Source organism: Hippopotamus amphibius, chromosome 4 (assembly GCF_030028045.1).
Source record: "Hippopotamus amphibius kiboko isolate mHipAmp2 chromosome 4, mHipAmp2.hap2, whole genome shotgun sequence".
NCBI classification, from domain to species: Eukaryota; Metazoa; Chordata; class Mammalia; order Artiodactyla; family Hippopotamidae; genus Hippopotamus; species Hippopotamus amphibius.
In genome coordinates this window covers 50,169,091-50,191,864 of record NC_080189.1, presented here as the reverse complement: position 1 = coordinate 50,191,864, position 22,774 = coordinate 50,169,091, and the positions used below count along the sequence as shown (strand labels likewise).

Sequence of the window (22,774 nt, the reverse complement as noted above, 5' to 3'; positions counted from 1 at the left end):
TTTAATACATACTGAATGTATTGCTTTGTAGGCATTGGATTTGATCGATAGCTGTGTTCCATTCTTAAAATATTTCTTGGGGCATGAAGTATTTCACAGTTAAAATTAAATTTAGTCTAAAGTGTATCATACAGAGGAGATATACAAATAAGCCATAATTAGAAGCACCAATTATCTGGTGTGAAAGCAGGAGAATTAATTGCAGTAATATAATCTCTTCCTAAGTACTGGAGTTTTTAAAAATGCTTTTCCTATAATTAGTGATAGCGATAGAAAGTGCACTGATTTGGGCATCAGAAGACCGAAGCTGAGTGCTGGCTATGCCATTTATTAGTTGTATGACTGAGCAAGATGGTTTAACTCGACAGCTCTCAGCTTTCTCACGTATGAAATGGGAATAATGAGATTCGAATGCTAACGCTTGTTCTGCCTACCTTATAGGTTGTTTTGAGGAGTCACTGGAACTCATTTGCTGATTCATCAGCATGTATTTAGTACTTATGCCAGCTAATGGATATTAAAGAGATTTGTAAATTTCAAAGCCCTGTAGAAATAAAGGGGATTATTTGAGAAAATATTTTATTTGGGTACTTAATATGAGGGTAAGAAAGATAAGTGTGAAACTTTTGAGGTATCTTACAGAACAGAAAAACGACTGTCATTTTAACCAGTACAAAGCCCAGCATCCACAGCTCAGGCAAAAGACAAACATTTCAGCATTTTCTCCCTAACCTAACACCAGTGCTGAATTAACTCTACCTATGTAAGAAATTCTAAGTGTGTTATAGTATTTGTATGTATGTGTGTATATACATGCATATATGTGTATACGCAACACACACACACACACACACACACACACACACACACAGGCAAATATCCAATGTCATACTCCAAAGCCTCAGGACTTGCACAAGGTTGAATTCTAAGGCACCTGCTGCCATGGAATTAAATCTGTGCCAGGATGGCTGCAGTGGGAGAGGAAAGGTCCGAGTCACATCCAGGATGCTCTGGGAAGTCCAGGACATCAGCTAATCAAAAATATTTATACGGCCCGCTCATCTGCACAGTCAGTCCTAACTGCTAGAGAGAAAAACAAACAGAAGAAAAACAGTCCCTAGCCTTGAACTGCTCACAGTTCAGCTGAAAATCAGAAAAGACGTTAAGGAAACGTTTTCATAAAACATTCACAGAACAGCCCAAGTACAAATGAATACCATATTGTGCAGCCTTTTTCCTTCTTCAGTATCTCACTTGGGCCCCATCAGAACAGTCCAAAAAATCTACTTTCCTGGGGGGAGGGGGGATTTACAACATGCCAGTCACTAAACTGAATGCTTTATTTGAAGAAACACACTCATGGATCTTAAATAAGTTTCCCAAACAAGATCATAAATCTAGTAAGTAATATAGCAGGTTTCAAACCAGAGTCTGATTCCAGTGCTCTTAACCATTACACCATATGGTAAGAAACACTGGAAACTGTAATAATGTTATAGGGTATATTTTCTGAGAATTCTTAGTAATTAAGAAAATTGTATTTAGATTACTGCTATGCCCTACCCATATTACATGGAAACCACTGCAGTAGATTGAATGCAAAGGAATTAGACAGTGAAGATGGATCTGAACAGAATCAAAGTGACACTGAGTTTAAGGATGTCAAGAGGTAAAGTTGGTGATCAAGACCCCCGTTTGCTCTTGGAGAGAACGAAGTGAGCGTGCAGGGAAGAACCCTGGGCAGGCTGATGTGGTGAGGAAGAGAAGGCTTAGTGATCACCATACACTACTGAAGCTAGAACAGACCCAAACTCCAAGAGTGCCCCAAACCAACTGATGTTCTCAGGGTCAAAGGATTTCCTCTTTTCTAAACAAAATATGTCTCCATGTTTGCATATGTTTTCTCTCTCTGCAACACTCTTCCCCACATAACCCTGGCAAAATTATATGTCAAGACTCAGCTCAAATGTCAATTTGTCAAGTGTCAGGTTCATGACACTGCCTTCCCCGACTTTCCCAGGCAAACAGAATTACCGGTAATTAGCACCTCCATTATAGAGCTTACTCTGTGTGTGTGCGTGTGTGCGTTTGTGTGTGTCTCTGTATGTGTGTGCGTGTGCCACCATTTTGATTAGCTAAATTCACTTATGAATTGCTTGGTCCATGCAATGGTCAGTGTTACACCAGAGTGCAGGTTGTGCAAACTATTCTTACAGAAAAGTAAGTAACCATTCTTAAAGTTAGGCTGTCTAAAAAGTGTGAAATTATATGCACATTTATAAAGACATCACTACTGCAAGCGAACTCCATCTTCACTTGAAATGATGGTGTGTTCTGCCCCTCACATTAGGCCAGGGGAAATGTTTGTTCGAATCATTTTGAAGTGCTATTCTAGGAAAATTTCTACATATTTGAGTCCCCAGAGGGTTATCTCATTTACCTTAAGACTGATCTAGCTACGAACATGAAACAATGTGGAGAGGCTACAGGGTGAAGTAGAAAACCACTAGCCTAGCAATCAGGAAACCTGGATTATAGTCCTCAATCTGCAGGCTTGCCAGTCACTGAAACTTGGGCCTCAGCATTCTTTCTCCACAGTAAGGGGGTTGGTTAGATCAGATATTTTCTCAGGTCCTTTTCTGCTTGACATTAAGATTTGATTACAAAATGAGGGACTAGAATTCAAGGAGCAATGCAAACTCAGATGTAGGCTTTGTACACAAGTGTGACAATGCAGGGAGTGCATCCATGGGCCTATCCCAGGCCACATGGAAGCACAGCAGAGGGTGAGCAAACGGCCCTCCTCTTCTACTTTTACCCTTAAAAGTTACCGTACTTGAGTTGAAACTTGCTTGAATCTTTGCTTCTTCGTCTTTTCCTAATTGTCTCGAACGTAACCATTCTCTTCTCTGGATCATAAATTCATCACAAAGTGACAAATTACATAGGAATTCTGCACTATTATTATTCCTAGACTTGACAGAGAACAGTGTGTGATGGAGAGACTTATAAACTGTTTCCCCATTGTGTGTGTGTGTGTGTGTGTGTGTATGTGTATCTTAAATTTAATGCTGTTCTCTTCAGACAGATACCCACACACAAATATCTTCATAAAAACCACAACCTACATTATTTAAATCAATATATGTTGATGACTATTTTATAACCTGAGTTCTATGAAAATGCTTATTATTAGTATTTCATCATTTCTTACCTCAGATAAAGATATAATGTTTTTCCAAGCTGCTCAACATCATTAATTATTAGAGAAATGCAAATCAAAACTACAATGAGGTATCACCTCACACCGGTTAGAGTGGGCATCATCAGAAAATCTACAAACAGTAAATGCTGGAGAAGATGTGGAGAAAAGGGAAAGCTCTTGCACTGTTGCTGGGAATGTAAGTTGATACAGCCACTGTGGAGAACAATACGGAGTTTCCTTGAAAAACTAAAAATAGAACTACCATATGACCCAGCAATCCCACTGCTGGGCATATACCTAGAGAAAACCATAATTCAAAAAGACACACGCACCCCAATGTTCATTGCAGCACTGATTACAATAGCCAGGTCATGGAAGCAACCTAAATGTCCATCAACAGATGAATGGATAAAGAAGATGTGGTACATAAATACAATGGAATATTACTCAGCTGTAGAAAGGAACAAAATTGAGGCATTTGTAGAGACATGGATGGACCTAGAGACTGTCATACAGAGTGAAGTGAGTCAGAAAGAGAAAAACAAATATCATATATTACCGCATATATGTAGAATATAGAAAAATGGTACAGATCAACTGGTTTGCAAGGCAGAAATAGAGACACAGATGTAGAGGACAAACATACGGATGCCAAGGGAGGAAAGTGGGGCGGGGTGGGATGATTTGGGAGGCTGGGATTGCCATATATACATTACTAACAAGAAAAAAAATCAAATTGTACACTTTAAATATATGCAGTTTATTGTATATCAAAAAAAAAAAAAGATATAATGCTTGTCCAAACTATTCAACTTTGCTTTGGAACAAATATCTTTATTAAATGAATACTGGTCAGTGACAAAGTACTAACTATAGGGTTTGACTCTTTTGAAGTTACTAATCTATCTGTAGTCAAAATGTTTTAGAAATCCAAAGTTCATAGTCTTCAAAAGCCTTCACAGTTTAATTCATAAAGAAGTATTTATATTATATACGAATGTCATGATATCTGGGAATTGCTTTAAAATACTTCACCACCACTCTTCCCAAATAGTAGGAAGGACAGATGAAACAAGATTGGCCAAGTGTTATAATTTAGTGATGCTGAATGAGGGCTACATAGGGATCCACTATACTATTCTCTCTACCTTTGCTAATATTTGAAGTTTTCCATGATAAAAGGGTTGTTTTTTAATGTAATGCCTCTATATAGCACCTGGCACATCAAAAATTCTTAACAAACATAAGCTGAATTAAGTGCATTAATAAGTAGAAACACTTTAAAATCCCAGTGTAGGTTACAGTAACCATTGAAAAATTATATTATCTTCCTGGGGTCCTTTAGTGTTTTTTTCTCTTATACATTGTATAATTCATCAATCTTATTGCCTTTTTTTGCGCGCTAGAGAGCCCATCAAAGGGTGAAAGGAGGTTTGTATACCAACAATTAACATTTACATAGTGCGCACTGTGTAAACACACAGCACTCTACTGGGATCTTTGTAATATAAGACAATAGCAAAGAGTTGTTATCTACTAAGAAACATCTTTATGAAACCACAGGTGAAAAACAAATACATTTCATCACATTTGTGTTTATTATCACATGTTCCAGTTCTACTATACTTGTTACCACTTGCTTCCTATATTAATCCAAGTGAGCCTGCTGTCACTATATGCAAAACCAAACCACACTCAATGAACTATGTATCAGCTTTGAGAACTAAATACTACTTTTGAAATGATCTGTCACTCACAACTATGATTTTTCACCATATTCATAATGTATTCCTTGCACTAATGTGGCCATTCAATTGTCCCTGACTACTTAGTAATACATAAATAACCTATATCAGTTATAAGATGAATCAAATTTGGTGACCTGATGTACAGCATGATGACTATAGTTAATAATCTTGTATTATATACTTGAAATTTGCTAAGAGAGTAGACCTCAAGTCTTCTCACCACACGCACACACACACACAAAGGTAACTAGAAGGTGTAACATATGTTGGTTTGATTACGGTAATCATTTCACAGTGTATACACATACCAAAACATCACATTGTATACCTTAAATATGTACAATTTTTATTTACCAAAAAGAAAATTTTAGTCTTACCAACCATCCCTTTTGCCGGCGGCTCCCGGGAGCCCATCATGGTGATGCCCCTAAACAGTGGGAGGTGGAGGCCACGGTGGAGAAAGTGCTGCACTACCAGGCTTTCATCTCTGACGTGCTGGAGCATCACGACAAGGTGTATGAGCAGCTGGCCAAACGACTGAGGAACGTCACTGAGCGACTCTAGGAAGCTAATCACTCGGAGTTATGTGTGCAGGTAGATTTGGGCTGCAACTTCTTCATTGACACAGTGGTCCCAGGCACTGCACGGATCTATGTGGCCCTTGGATATGGTTTGTTCCTGGAGCTGATACTGGCAGAAGCTCTCAAGGTCATTGATCCTAAGAGCAATCTCCTCACAGAGCTCAGCAACATCCTCACCAAGGACTCCATGACTATCAAGGCCCACATCCACATGTTGCTGGAGGGGCTTAGAGAACTCCGAGGCCTGCAGGATTTCCCGGAGCCTCACCGTTGGCTTCTTCCTACCTCCCCTGACATTAAAGAGCCTGAATGTCTTTGAAACAAATAAAATAAAATAAAATAAAATAAAATAAAATAAAATAAAATAAAATTAAATTAAATTAAATTAAATTAAATTAAATTAAATTAAATTAAATTAAATTTAAAAAATCTATCTAAGTTAGCCTTGTAAGAGTTTTACTTCTTGTCACCATGCACAGATTAAAAAGAAGGCTTCTCCCCCAAAAGTAAAATCATTCCTAAAAGAGTAATAACAGAGGCCTTACTCCAAATTTAAAGTTGGTGAGAATTTCATCAGGTGGAACCTAAACTGCTCTAGACTTTAGGGGGTAGAGTGTGTGTGAACAAAACACTTTAATTGTCTACAGTAGAATCTGAGATCAGTATTTTTTTCTTCACTTTTGCCATGCTTTTTGAACGTTAAAAAGTTCTCTTGATTTAAGAGACATAACAATCAGATATAATTCATTAACCATAAATGGATCTTAGTTGGAAAAAACACTACTGGCATTTGGAGGACAAATGGAAAAATTAGACTATGGATAGGTTATTAGATAATATTTGGATTTTATTGTTAATTTTCTTAGGTGTAACAATGGTATTGTGGATAGGCAGGACAATTTCCTTACTTTTAGAAAGTGTTGGCTGAATTTATTTAGGGTTTAACTAAATACTTTATGACATCGAAATTTTATTTTAAATGGTTCAGATAGATAAATATATATAGGTAATAAGGAAAAATATTGACAATTAGTGAATCTAGGTAGAAGTTATACATTACTGTATGTTTTGAAAGTTTTGAAAATAAAAACTTAAAGAGAAGCTCTTTTTTGTACTTTACTTAGACATGCTAAAAGGGCAACCTAGGAGAATAATGTATGAGGACTGATGTACCCTTTTGACCTACAAGTGTACTTTTAAAACCAGGTTACTTACTGCCCAAGGGTTCCATAGCTGGGGAATACACAATGAGAAATCAAGCGCATCACAAAGGTATCAGTGACGGTTACCATCACTTCAGCCACCTGCTACACCCTCAGTACACAGCGCCCTTGGCCTCCATCTCCAGATCAATACGGCTATCAATGACGGATGGCCAAAGCATCCCCATCCACTCAGGTCATTCTTAGTTCACATGGTCCAAAAGGGTTTAGGAGTCTTGTGTCACTAGACTGTCTTTAGAAAACAACCTAGCCATTAAAGGCGGAAGCAGAGTAATGCTATATGTCAGACAGCACACTGTTGACAGTTTAAATACACTCAGAAAGCTTAAAATGTGTTGATTTTCTGTGTGCTACAATTGCATTTTTACTGGCGGAGAATGTATCATTAAAACGTAAATGCATGTTGAAAGCAAAGCTATAAAAAGACTTTCTGTCACAAACCATTTCTAGACACACCATCGCTAGGAAGAAAAGGTAATATTATTCAGCACTGATTTGATCAAAATTGTAATTCCTTTGGAAAGGAGAAGGAACTTTGGGTCCAAATATAATTTTTAATGTGGTTTATACATCACAGAATCCGATTTGGGATCCATTTAGTTTGGAGATAAAACATAAACAGGTCACCTACCGCAAAAGAACCTTTGTAGTTGCATGTCATGAGGTCACCAACAATTTTCTAGTCGTTGAAATATTCACATCCCTTTACTAAATAATTTAATATTTCCCTATTAATCACTCAGCCCATACCCTGAGTTACCTAAGGTAAGATATCACCACTTCTGCCCCAAAAGGCATAAATGCTCAAGCAACACAAGGAAATATTGATGAGGCCCTACACTTACTACAAATAAATATCTCTTCCCTATTTCAGTCTTTAAATAAAGCTTACTCACAGGTAATTAGGATCTAGGTAAAAATAGTTCTGTGAATTAGTTATGGATGCATAGGGAAATCCATTTAACTAATTTCAAGCAAGACCTAGAAATACATTTAGCTATTTATGTTTATAACACACAAACAACAGATTTATTACTATCATGGGGCAAATTACTTCTTATACAAGTACTACTGACTTTGTTACTTGAGGGCTGGACTTGGCCCAAAGTGTATGACTCACAACATTTTCCTTCATGGCAGGATTTCCATGAACAGTTGCTTTAAATTGAAAAACAGACCCAGAGTTGTTGAGGGAGGCAGAAGGAAGAGGATTCAGCATTGGTGAGCGATGTAGTCACTGAATACAATAACCTAGTTCTGGTCAAGGAAAAGTCACAAATACTCCATTTAGAAAGAGAACTTAAATATTTGTTAGAAAGAGAGAAAAAATAATTTCTTTAGGAAGAAACTTCCTTCAGGCAAATCTCAAAAACAAATGGTAACATTTATAAAGTAGTTGCTATAATGCTTCCTCACTGACAAGAGAGAATTCAAAAAGAAAAGAATCCTGGCCTCTAGAAAAAGCAATGGGAAACCTCTGGCCCTTAGTTTAATTTCTTCTAGCTAAACCATAAAAAGTTTTCTAAAACCAAGTGTCTTTTGAGCCTCCCTTCTCTACCATTAAGAGCAACAAATACAGCTGTGCAAACAGCAGGAATGTGTGTTTCTGTGGTCAGATGCAGTCCCTGACTCTTCCTGGAGGGATTCTCCTGCAGACATGTGCACAAATTCTCTGAGTCAGCAGGCTCAGAGACGGATGAGGAGATGTTGGCAAAGGTAGATTCCAGCCTGAACCAGTACGAGAAGACACAAGGCCAATTGGTGGGAATTCTTGGGCAACTGAAAGGGAAGTTTCTGACAGCTGACAAGAGGGAGGGAAAAGACTAAAAGCCCTGCAATTGGAGTTGCAGGGTACACAGGCTGAAAAGGCAAGAAACACTGTTCTTTCCTTCTTATCCATTTTTACATCTTTCTCTCTTTTTAATCCTTTTGCCACCTTCTTTTTTTTGCTGGTGAGAACATGGGCTTTGGACCCACTGTCAGGGTATGAATCTCAGTCGTGAATTAGCTTTATGGTTTGGTAACTTACCTAATATTTCTAAACTTCAGCTTCCTCATCTGTAAAATGAATAGAAAGATACTTACCTAATGGAATGAGATAAACTAAAAATACACAGCAGGTATCCGGCTCATAGCAGGTGCTTTAAACTGTGTTAGCACCTTTCCTCTCCTCCTTCTTTTATTCTTTTAGCATATATTTCTTCTCAACTTTTTTCACATCTGCTAGAACTTTGGGCCCTTTACTTCATTATTCATTCTCTACGGGCCAATGACCTTGGATAGAAAGATTTCCCAGTCCCTGAAGTAAATGGGATATTCGGTCACAAGGGCTGATGGCATTCATCGTTATCTGAATCCCACAAGACTGAGTTTGCTGTTGATCTGATGAATAATCTGATGAATGCAGTTTTCATAACAGGAAGTTTTAGGGAATCTGGGAATTAGAAAAGAAGAATACTTGGCTCCAATTAATCAGAGGGTGTTATAAACTTGGATTCCTTCTCAAACAATGATAAAACAGTTAGGCAGAAACTCCAAAGTACTGAAGAGACTTCAGTCCAGCCTAAGCCCTGGTGCAGGCTATGTATCCCTCCTGTGCAACAACGATACCTGGGCTCTAGGGGACTGCTTTATTAAAAGCAAGTTTCAAGAGCAGAGAAGGAAGTCTGAACCGCGTCCATAGAGAAGAATAAATTCTGTGTACAAAATGAAATGAGTCATAGCTCAAATTCCAGAATTGTTTGGTTTTGGACGAGCAATGTAAGTAGTGTGATACGTTTTATTTTGGAAGGGAGCATGGAAGGAACCCTCAATTCATTTCGGGAAGCAGCCACAACTTAAAAGAAAAGAGTAAAGGGGTAGGAGAGAGGGAGTGAGAGGAAAGAAGAGGGAGAAGGAAATATCTACTCCATGAGAAGTAGTTTCTCTCTCTCCCCAGCCTCCAAGATAGCACTCTTTCCATGCACAGCCTGGAGAAAAGCACTTTGGGGATGGTTTGCCTATAAGTGGCCAGCATTACTGACTGCTCCCTTTTTCTTGGAACTTCTCGGCCCCTTGGCTTTCTGGACACATCTCTGTTCTATTCCTCCTTCTCCTGTACCCTCCCTAATTCATCCCCAGAGTCACTCCTTGGAGCTGTCACTCCAGAAGCTCTATCTGAACAGCTTTATTCATTTCTATGGCTTCTCTTACATTTTAAATAATGATGACTCCCAAATACACATCTTTCAACCAGTTCTTTCTCCTAAAACCCACAAAACAAACTGGCCATGGCCGGCTGGCTGCTGATCATGTCTAAAATCAAAATTGTTATCTGTGTTCTTCCTAAACCTCTTCCCACCGTCCACACCCTATCTACCAGTTCTCAAAGTAAAAGCAGCTCTGAAGTTAATTTTTTTATTGTTTCTTCTACTTCAAGTCCAAAATCCAATCTATCACCAAGTGCTAGTGATTCTACTTCCTGAAGCTCTCTCCAGTCTATACTCTTCCAATCCCACTGTCACCGTCTTAGATAAAGCTCTCCTCATCTCCCACCTGGATCCTAACTTCTTTGTTTCTGGTATTTTTTCTGGACAATCTTTGTACCAAAGTGATGCTTAATAAATTACTTACATCTGCCTGTGGGATCCTTGGTCTTTTATCAGGGCACTTTTCAAGATATACTGCAAGTACCAGTTTATATATTTGTCTCCCTGGACAAATGAGACCAAGATTGAGAGCTCCTGTAAGACAGATATCAGCTCTTATTCCTTTTGGTATCCCCAGCTGTTCATTAAACATTCAATAAATGCTAATGAATATTAAGAGAATCAGCCTTCCACACAAAGAACGAACCCTCGGAACCTCCAGGAAGTGCTACCCTTTCCCAGAGAGAGCTCTTTGGGCCCATGTAGTTCTGCCCTATGTAACAGCCCATAGCTGGAATAAGTTTAGACCATCTCCTTCAGCTTAAAAGAGGGACTGAGAGAGGGCAGCAGAGACAGGAAGAAAGGGAGAGAAAGAGAGACAGACGACCACCCCTTTGATGATTCAGTACATTTACTTTTCCCACACAGAAAAAGACCTTATTCCTTGCTTCCAAAGTTGAGGACTAAACAGAACCTTGCCACAGGGCTCTGTGTTTTTAGTGGATATTTTAAAAGCACTTGAACAAATTAACCTACATGTAAATGCTATCTGGTTGGTAGGAAATTTGTACAAGAAATAAAAAGCCGAGCTTCTCATTCACTTTAGCTTTTCTTTCTCTAGTGTCTCTCTCCCCACCCTGACCCCCTTCTCTCTACCTGTGCCTCCCTTTCTCTCTTTTTCTTTATTTAGCTGAGTTCATTTCCGACAAGCACAGAAAAATTAAAGTGGCCACCGGGAAATTTTTCTAGCTTCTGTATTCAAATGCCTTCTGGAAAAATACACTTGATTTACAACCACAACACATACAACTGGGTATCCTAACTGTAAATCTAATGTGATGATTGTTCCTTTAGATATTTCCTTAATTTTATGTGAGTAATAAATACACCCTTTAATGACTATAGGTTCTAATCACTTCCAAATGACTGATTTTCACCTCATTGCTACTGTACATTTCCTTTATGTAAATAACTAAATATTTCTAAATTGCTCCATTAGCATATAGAAAAACATTTGCTATTTGTTGTTAAATGGCTTTGGTGGGTATAAGCATGTTGCCCAAAATGAGCTTTATAACAGTTCTTTAAGCATTCACGTCTGGAAAATGCAATATTTATATGGTAGAAACTATAAGTTTAAAACCCAACAAGCTCTATAAAATGGTCCTTTTAAAATATAAACTATTAAAATATTTTAAGAAATATGAATAGAACTCCTTAATTCCAATTCCATATCAAAGTCCTCAGGATTTTGCATTTACACAGAGCAGAGTTCATGAACTCCTGCCAACCGTGTTAACAATCTACTAGGTTTCTAAAGACTCAGCAGGGGTTAGAATTAGAAGCCTCTGCCAGCAACATCAATAACAGAGGCAGTGACACTCAGAGGAGTTTTCCACTATGCTCTCCAAAGAGGGTTCAGCACACTCAGGGACCCTAGCCCATAAAGGAAAGCCGTCTCTGGTTAGCAATTCCAAATAAAATTGAGAGAGACACATTGTTTCAGATTTTGTTTTTAAACAGTGAGAGTCTTTTTAAAATTACATCTATGTGTGTATATGTGTGTGTGATGTACTTTGTGTTTATTAGTACATACAAAATGTCATGACAGCCATAGTTATTTTAAAGAGCGTTACCACTTAAAAGGAATTTTGAGTTCAAATTTTTGTTTTGATTCACATGGAAAAAGATGTGATCAAAATCACAAATGTACCTCTGGGGGGCAAGAAAGTGGCTTAACTCAATTTAAGATGGAAGACTGTTGAACAGATGACCCAAGCAATTTGATGTGTCCTGGGTCCAAGGCAGGTAGCAGATCAGAGACACATAAAAACAAAGGGAATACATCTGAGTTTGCAGATATACATTAGAAGCTAATTGCAAAGCATTTTTTGAAATAAAAAAAACTTTGTACAATATGAGTTTGTTACCTATGGGTTTTCATAGGCAAGAGAACATATTTCCCCTCCTTCCACCTCCCATTTTTAAACAATTCTCACCCAATTCCCTTTCTTCATTCCCTTGTCCACAAAAGCCTGATTTTTTTTTTTTGAACTGGGTTGTTGGGGATTGGTTTAAAAAAAAAAAAAAGGCTCAGGAAAGGGCAATATTCAAATCTTAAGCCCAAGTCAACCATTAATCTTCTGGTATTTTCTCTTCTTTCTTTTTGAATTTCCAAATAGTATAGAATATCTGCATTGCCTGCTGCTGCCTGTGGCAGGAAGACAGCATATCGCGTTCTATCACTTTGTTTTGAAGCTGAAGGAAACATGACAGTGATCTCCAAAGCAGTGCTTTCTGCGGTGGAGTCGAAATTAACTATCTACATACATGATTTGCATTCTAGTCTTCTGGATCTTCAATTTTTAGAAAGCTTAAGATTATAAGTCCATATATTTGTAATACCCAAATCTGTTTTCCTTTCAGCTCATCATTGTAGCAGTTATTGCACACTAGATAAAGACTTTTGTGAGATTTTATGGGGTTCTTGTTAAGTACTCTCCAATTAAGTCAGATAATAAATTCCATTTTGTACTCTTTCAGATAAAGCTAATTCAATAAGGCCAAAACTAGTGATTTCATAATAATTGCAATCTTATCTGTCCCTAATTCCAGGAAGCATATCCATGGTAGTCATGGCAATTTACATCAGGGAGCTAAATTGTGTCTTTTCTAAATCACCATACGGACAAATTCTGCCTTTGGGAAAAGTGCTATATTATTTGCATCTGTGGACAAGTTATTTATATCTGAAGACATTCAAACTGACAAAGAAGAAAGTTAAAAGAGAAAGAGAGACAGAGAAAATAAGTGAATGGAAATATATAGGAAAAAATTGACCAGAGCCAGCAATTATTTCCCATTACTTTCTTTTTGTAGTCACTGTGACTATGGTCACAGATTAAACCAAACTGTTGCCTGACTCAGTTGTCTGACAATCCCATTTCTGTTGCAACATCCTCCTTAAGAGGAAGCAGCATATTTTTCCCTATTAATTTGCTCTTAAGATTTTCCCCCTTCTTTTAATAGTAGTATTTTAACACAAAAATTTGCTTTACTCAATTATGAATATTTGCCCAACATTTCTAAAAAAGCACTTTTTATTGTAGTAAAAGTACTTAACATAAAAGTTATCATTTTAACCATTTTTACGTATACAGGTTCAGTGGCATTCACACTGCTATGAAACCAGCACCACCATTCATCTCTAGAACTCTTATCATCTTCCCAAAGTGAAATTCTGTATCCATTAAATAGTAATTCTTCTGTCCTCCCTCCCCTCTAGCCCCTGGCAACCACCATTCTACTTTCTGTCTCTATGAATTGATAACTCTAGGTACCTTGTATAAGTGGAATCACACAGTATTTGCCTTTTTGTGATGTAACTGGTTTTTTTCTATTTGTATAATCTCTTCAAAGATGATCCATGTTGTGTAGCGTGTGTAAGAATGTCCTTCCTTTTTAAGGCTGAATAATATTCCACTGCATGTATACACCACACTTGGTTTACCATCCATCTGTCAATGGACACTTGGGTTGCTTTTGGCTACTGTGAATAACTGCTGTGAACATAGGTCTATGAATAGCTGTTTAACGCCCTGCTTTCACTTTTGGGTATACACCCAGAAGTGGAATTACTGGATCATATGGTAATTCTATGTTTAATTTTTTTGGAAACACCATACTGTTTTCCATAGTGGCTGTACCATATTACATTTCCACCAGCAATACACAAGGGTTTCAATCTCTCCAGAACCTCATCAACACTTGTCACAGGTTTTTTTCTTCTTTTTAAAGAAAAGTCATTCTAATAGGTGAGAACTGGTATCTTATTGTGATTTTGAGTTGCATTTCCCTAGTGATTAATGATGTTAAGCAACTCTTCATGTGCTTAGTGGTCATTTATATATATTTGTTCACATTTCAGTCAGGTTGGTTTTGTTGTTGCTGTTGGGGTTGTAGAAGTTTTTCACATATTCTGGTCAGATACATGATTTGCAAATATGTTCTTCCATTCTGTGTGTTGCCTTTTCACTCTGTAGATGGTGCCCTTATTGTAGTTTTAAGCTTTATTAATCTAATGCTAAAAATTTTTATTATTTGGAAGTTTATTCCAATTTTTAGACTTATTTAGTTTTATAAGTTTTGACTAAACTTTTAATTTTAGTTTTCTCTCAATCTCTCTGAAGATGCAAAACAAAAAATTAAAACATTATTAAAATTCATGAGATTAAATAAATATAAAATCAATGTTTAAAGTGATATTTTTATAAGTTTATAAGCATTTATACTTTTGAAATTATTAAAGCATAAAATTGCACTAAGACTTTTAGAACACCTTGTTTTAATTGTAGAATCTAAGTGGTGGATATATGAGTACACTATATAATTCTTTTGAGTCTTTATATGTGTGGAAATTTTCACAAAAACTATCAGAAAAAACTTGGGTTAAGAGACATAATCTAATTGTGGTAAATTAATAAATATGTATTTCAAAAGCTAAGCACATCCCCTTTGGAAAAATGTCTATTCACACATGCAGATGGCCAACAGGCACATGAAAAGATGCTCAACATCACTAATTACCAAGGAAATGCACGTCAAAACTACAATGAGATATCACCTCACACCTGTCAAAATGGCTATCATCAAAAAGAACACAGATAACAAATGCTGGCGAGGATGTGGAGAAAAGGGAACCCTCCTACACTGTTAATGGGAATGAAAATTGGGATAGCCACAATGGAAAACAGTATGGACACTTCTTTAAAAACTGAAAATAAAACTACCATATGACCCAGCAACTCCAATCCTGGGTATATATCTGAAAAAACAAAAACGCTAATTCAAAAAGATCCATGCACCCCAATGTTCATAGCAGCATTACTTACAATTGCCAAGATATGGAAGCAACCTAAGTGTCCATCAACAGATGAATGGATAAAGAAGATGTGGTACATATATAGAATGGAATACTATTCAGTTCCTTAAAAATTAAAAATTGAGTTACCATAGGATCCAGCAATCCCACTCCTGGGCATATATCCAGAAAAGATGAAAACTATAATTCAAAAAGGTACATGCACACCAATGTTCATAGCAGCACTAGCCAAGTTTACAATAGCCAAGACATGGAAACAACCTAAATGTGCATGACAGATGAATGGATAAAGAGGATGTGGTATATACATACAATGGAATACTACTCAGCCATAGAAAAGAATGGAATGCTGCCATTTGCAGCAACATGGATGGACTTGCAGGGCATTATGTTAAGTAAAATAAGTCAGACAGAGAAAGACAAACACTATGATATCACTTATATGTGGAATCTTAAAAATACAACAAACTAGCGAATATAACAAAAAAGAAGCAGACTCACAGATTTAGAGAACAAACTAGTGGTTACCAGTGGGGAGAGGAAAGGGGGGAGGGGCAACATAGGGACAGAGGATTAAGAGGCACAAACTATTATGTATAAAACAAGCTACAAGGGTATATTGTACAAAACACGGAATATAGCAAGTATTTTATAATAACTATAAGTGAAGTAAAACCTTCAAAAATTGTGAATCATTATACTGTACATCAGTAAATTTATATAATATTATACATCAACTATATGTCAATTGCAAAGAACGCATTCACAAAAATAATCCATTCTCAGCTGTAGGGTTAACAAAAGCTAATCTAATTTGCCTGAATATTTCAGTTAGAAGCAGATGTGGTTTTTGTTTCATTTTGCTTCACTTTATGAATACTTTGAAACCGAATTTTAAAGTTTGACTTATACAAATACAATAATTACTTTAATTTGCTATTGCTTTCTGTGAATTGAAATAGGCTAATGTGTGGAAAACATGAAATACATGCATGGATGACATGAATACACTGAATCAGGTGTACAAAGTAACCTTTTACCAGCAGTCCTCAGACTTCAGTGAGCGCAAGTGGACTACATAAAATGCCATTTTCTATATCTCACACTTGAGATGCTGACTCAGAAGATCTAGGGTGGGACCTAGGAGTCTGAATTTTTAACAAGACCACAAAAGATTCTTGTTTTAACTGTTTGCAATGGAAATTTTAAATCATGCAAATTTAGAGAATAGTAAAAGATTACTCACATACTCACTACCCAACTTCAATAAATAATCAACACAGATCACACTTGTTTCATCTATATCCCACTCACTTACCCTTCATCATTAATTTATTTTGAAGATAATCCCAGATATCTTAACATTTTATCAATTAATACTTTAATTTGTGCCTCTCAAAGAGAATGACTTTATTTTTTAACATGGCTACATTATAATAATCGTAACTGAAGACCCAAAGTGAGCCTAATGTAACTGGTTCACACTTTCAGAAAAACTGGACTGCTAGCCTGTATAAGGGTAGTAACTCAGTGTCCAAGTGGACTGCTTAGGAAGACATGACTTATTTATTTCATTATGGATTCAAAATCTTTAAGTTCAAGAATAAACAAGATATTCAGTTATGTTTCTGAAATTGTCATCCTCAAATATTAAAAAAAAATTTTCAAAAGCTATAAAATTATTAAACTTATTTGAACTTAAAAAAAATTTCCAGGGTTATTGGTCAAACTTTTAAAAGAAAAAAGTTGCTTTGTTAAATGATATTTTTGAATCTTATCAGTCTTCATAGAGGAGAAAATAAGTTAGTCAATTTGTTTTTTCTCAAGACTTAGATTTCACAGTTACTTAGAATTTTTAAATGTTTTTCTCAGTTAACTTCAGAAAACTTTCCCAAAGTAACAAAGAATACAAAATGAGCCCTGATAAACTCCATACAATTTCAATAATTCCAAATGTGAAAGAACTTTGCTATTTCTAATAATTATATCCATAGAATGCACCATTTGAATAGGCTTCTATAGAAAATCAAGGTTAGAGGAAATCTGATTACACGGGATCTCAGTTCCCCAACCAGGGACTGAACCTGGGCCACAGCAGTGAAAGCATCCTAACCAAATACTAACCACTGGACCACTAGGGAACTCCCCCTTAACCTCCTTTTTTATATCTGCCTTATTATCAACCTCACTCAAGGCCAATATTTAGAAACCTGAAGCCAATATGTCCTTGACATTTCTCTCCTTTCACCTGGCTCTTTAAAAGCAAAAGAGAATAAACCCAAAAATAAAATAAAATAAAATAAAATAAGAAAGGAAACAAAAATAACCTTTTGAGTTTACATCTGAACATCAACATTAGTAACATTACGTTTTCTTCCTTAAACATGCAAATCTCAAAGTTTTTTGCAACAATAATTAGTTAATTGTTATCTTCCATTTCATTATCAATCCATAAAACTGCATTTGTGTAACACTGATATGAATTATACATTTTCATTTTCAGGTTTATTTCATTTTTTAAGTATAGTGATAACCAGTGATATCAGCTTACAAGCCATTCTTTATTTATTAACAGTGGTTAACCATGGATCCACATAAAAACTAAGAGATAAAATCCCACATATATGATTATTAACCTTAGAAAGTCTAAGATTTAATTGCTTCTTGATCTTGTCATCAAAATAAGCATTTAATAAACTCCTAAATATTACATGCTTAAGATATGTCATTTCTATTTTAAATAGTTTACCCCTTACTGAGGTTTTTTATTTGACATGTGTCCAAGGTACAAAGATAAATCTTCCTTCTTGCTCTTTGATAAGATGTCAGAGCTTACTTAAAGGTTTAAGAATAGAGCTGTTAAACTAGTTTTTTTTCTATTGCAAGTTATATATGAGAATTGGTAGCAGCTTGTTGAAAGAACTTTACCTGTGGATAATAGTCCTTATCGCACCTCTATCTATCATGCTATCAATTTCTTTATTACAGGAGTTTACCTTTGGGCAGCTCATACACCAGCTGTCAATCTGTCCTCACCCCGAGACTTTGCAGCAAACCAAGCTCAGATGTACTGAAGCTTTACAAGAATAAATTGTTTTCCTTCATCCTCCAACTAGGACAGGTGTAGTCAATATGCAAGCCTCTGGCACTCCAAATGTGTTCCATCACAGTGCAGAGCCAGAACTTTTTATTCCTGCCTCCTAGGTCACAATTTTTGATCTGGAGATTCTCTAGACTTTACTTCTTGTCCTCGTTTTACATTTGCCCCCCGTGCTCCCTCACTAAGGCATTTAAAATGGCAGCTTTGAAAAGATTGAAACAACTCAAATAGCCATCAATAGTGGACTGGGTAAATAAATTACAGCACTCCATGAAATGAAGTATTATGTGTTGCTGAAAAAAAGAAAGAAAGAGAAAAAGAAAAAGAAAGAAAGAGAGAGGAAGGAAGGAGGAAGGAATGAAAAGAAAATGAGGATGTTCTCAAAGTACTAATATGGAGATATTTCCAGTATATATTAAATTTTAAAAGGAAAACACAGAGTAGTATCACCTTTTGCATTAAAAAAGAAAAAAATTCATAATTGCTTCTATATTCATAAACAAACTCTGAAAAAATACATTAAAAACAAAACATTGGTTACTGGGGTTGGGGGTGTGTGGGGACCAGGCATGATGAAAGAAGAGTGGGAAGAACAATTTTCATGATATACCTTCCTATACCGTATTTTTGAACTATATGACTATATTGCCTATTCAAAAATTTAAATTAAAAAGAAATGGTAGCTTTATTCAGTGTAAGGAGACTGAAAAAAGAAAGAAAATACTACGAAAGCCTCATTCTTGGTCAGGCTATTAGAACAATAGTTTGGTGAAGAGAATAAGTTATCAGGAAATAGAAAAACCAAATTTAGAAAAGCATCAGTGACAGAAGCTAGGGTTGGTTCTGGTTGAAGGACAGGCTAAAAGACCTCCAAAACTATCTACTAATCCTATGGCTTTAGTGATTTACATCTTTAAAAGTGAGCAAAAAGCATTTTGAAGAGGAATTACATCATAGTAGGATCATACACTCTCTCCTTAAGCATTTTCTTCAATTTTCTAAAAGACAACCCGTGCACTGCCTCTTTCACACTTCTGATTCCAAAGGCAGGCAATGAAATGCGAAGGCCTGAGCCCTGGAGTAAAGCTGACTAGCCCCAGTGTCAAGTCCACCACTTAGTGCTGTATGGCGTGAATACATTATTTAATTGCACACTGCCGTGTTTCCTCATCTGGACAGTGGGGATAACAATAGTATCCACCTCATAAGGTCACTGTGAGGATTAATTAATATACAAAAAGCACATAGAACAGCGCCTGGCTCACAGTAAGGACTGTGTAAATGTTTGCTTTTTTACCTCCTCTTCAACTGTTTCGCTGTTTATCTTTCTTCAAAAGTGCTGCCTCCCTAGCCTAATACTTACCCTTTACATTAACCCTTGTTCTTTTTTTCTCTGCTTGCCTTCCTCTTTTCTTTTTAATAACAGGATGCAGTCAGTCACTAAAATACTCCCACAGAGTTTCTGAGACAAGATCATCCCAAAGAAAGATATTCATAAAGGAAACAAGAAAGTACAGTGTTTGCCAGGTAAATTCAGATTTAAAACAGTGGCATAAAGTTAATTCCTTACATTTCTAAATCACTCTGTAAAACTATATGTCATCTCATTTGATCCTCACAACCCTCTGGGACCATCAGGGCAGATAAATAAAAAGCAAAGAAAGGAGAAGAAAGATGGTGGCAAAGTAGAAGGACATGGAATGCCTCCCTCTCCACAGATGCATCAAGAATATATCAAAAGACACAACAAATCCCACAGAGAACCAGCTGAACACCAGCAGAAGACCCTGGACACCAGAAAGGACTGCAAAGATCCCAACATAACTGGTATTTGTTTGACTCAACACTCTGCCATTAGTCTGGGGCTTGGACACTCTTCTTTAAACACCTTTATTGCCAGGACAAGCAACCTCTGAAGTCTGGACTACTCCATCAGAAGTCAGGTAGGAGGCTCTGGGGAGGGAGCACTGAATCCAGGATGCTAGACTACTAGGGAGTCCTCAGACATGGGGAAGATTAACTGCAGAGAACTCTCACAGAGCCCTGTATCAGAGTCTAAGACCTGGCTTCGTCTGACTGTCTGAAAGCTGCCAGTGCTGGACACCTCACACCAAACTACAAACAAGAAACAAGACAGGAACACAAACCAACCCGTCTGCACACAGACTACCTAAAGCCATATTAACCTCACATATACATGAAAACACACCACCTGATATACGGCCCTGCTCACCAGAGAGAAAAGATACAGAGCCACACACTGGAAAGCAGACACCAGACCCCCGCCCCCCACCAGGAAGCCTCCTGAAGACACTGCACAAACCCCACCACAGGGGACAGAGGGCAAAAACAAGAGGAATTACTACTAGGCAGCATAAGGAAATCCTATAAATTAGACAAAATGAGAAAACAAAGAAACACCATGCAGGCAAAGGAGCAGGAAAAAAACCCACAAGACCAAATAAATGAAGAAGAAATAGGAAAATTGCCTGAAAAAGAATTCAGAGTAGTGACAGTAAAGATGATCCAAAATCTTGACAATAAAATAGAGAAAATACAAGAAACAGTTAATAAGGACTCAGAAGAACGAAAGAGCAACCAAACAGTAATGGACAACAAAATATCTGAAATTAAAAATACTCTAGATGGTATAAACAGCAGAATAACTGAGGCAGAAGAACAAATAACTGAGTTGGAAGATAGAAAGGGGGAAAAAACTGCCACAGAGCAGGAAAGAGAAAAAAGAATAAAAAGAATGGAAGACAGTCTTGGAGACCTTAGTGACAACATTAAGTGCACCAACATTCAAATCATAGGCATCCCAGAAGAAGAAGGAAAAAAGAAAGGGTCTGAGAAAATATTTCAAGAGGTTATACTGGAAAACTTCCCCAACATGGGAAAGGAAATAATTAATCAAGTCCAAGAAGCACAGAGAGTCCCATACAGAATAAACCCAAGGAGAAATACACTGAGGCACATATTAATCAAACTAATGAAGATTAAACACAAAGAAAAAATATTAAAAGCAGCAAGAGAAAAGCAACAAATAACACATAAGGGAAAACCCATAAGGATAACAGCTGACCTCTCTACAGAAACTCTGCAGGGCAGAAGGGAATGGCAGGATACACTGAAAGTCCTGAAAGAGAAAAATCTACAGCCAAGAATACTCTACCCAGCAGGAGTCTCATTCAGATTTGACGGAGAAATCAAAAGCTTTACAGACAAGCAAAAGTTAAGAGAATTCAGCACCACCAAACCACCCCTACAACAACTGCTTAAGGAACTTTTCTAAGTAGGAAACAAAAGAGAAGGAAAAGACCTACAAAAACAAACCCAAAACAATTAAGAAAATGGTAATAGGAACACACATGTCAATGATAGTCTTAAATGTAAATGGATTAAATGCTCCAACCAAAAGACACAGACTGGCTGAATGGATACAAAAGCAAGACCCTTCTATATGCTGCCTACAAGAAACCCACTTCAGACCGAGGGACACATATAGACTGAAAGTAAAGGGATGGGAAAAGATATTCCATGCAAATGGAAGTCATAAGAAAGCTGGAGTAGCAATACTCATATCAGACAAATTAGACTTTAAAGTAAAGACTATCACAAGAGACAAGGAAGGACACTACATAATGATCAAGGGATCCATCCAAGAAGAGGATATAACAGTTGTAAATATCTATGCACCCAACATAGGAGCACCTCAATACATAAGGTAAATGCTAACAGCCATAAAAGGGGACATCAACAGTAACATAATAATAGTAGGAGACTTTAACACCCCACTTACGTCAACAGACAGATCATCCAAACAGAAAATAAATAAAGACACACAAGCTTTAAATGACACATTAGACCATCTCGACTTAATTGATATTTATAGGACATTCCATCCAAAAACTACGGAACACACTTTCTTCTCAAGTGCACATGGAACATTTTCCAGGATAGATCACATCCTGGGTCACAAATCAAGCCTCAGAAAATTCAAGAAAATTGAAATCATATCAAGCATCTTCTCTGACCACAGCACCATGAGACTAGATAACAATTACAGGAAAAAAACTGCAAAAAATACAACCACATGGAGGCTAAACAATATGCTGTTAAACAACCAAGAAATCACTAAAGAAATCAATGAGGAAATCAAAAAATATCTAGAAACAAATGACAATGAAAACACAACAACCCAAAACCTATGGGACGTAGGAAAAGCAGTTCTAAGAGGGATGTTTAGAGCAATACAGTCCTACCTCAAGAAACAAGAAAAATATCAAATAAACAACCTAACCTTATACCTAAAACAATTAGAGAAAGAACAAAGAAACCCCAAAGTGAGCAGAAGGAAAGAAATCATAAAGATCAGATCAGAAATAAATGAAAGGTCTCGGGTCAAA

General features: G+C 36.8%; 1 pseudogene; it reads left to right on the top strand.

The window, feature by feature from the left end:
• Nucleotides 1-1,620: 1,620 nt before the first annotated feature.
• On the top strand, nucleotides 1,621-5,853 carry LOC130851872 (protein UXT-like; annotated as a pseudogene).
• Nucleotides 5,854-22,774: the final 16,921 nt, after the last annotated feature.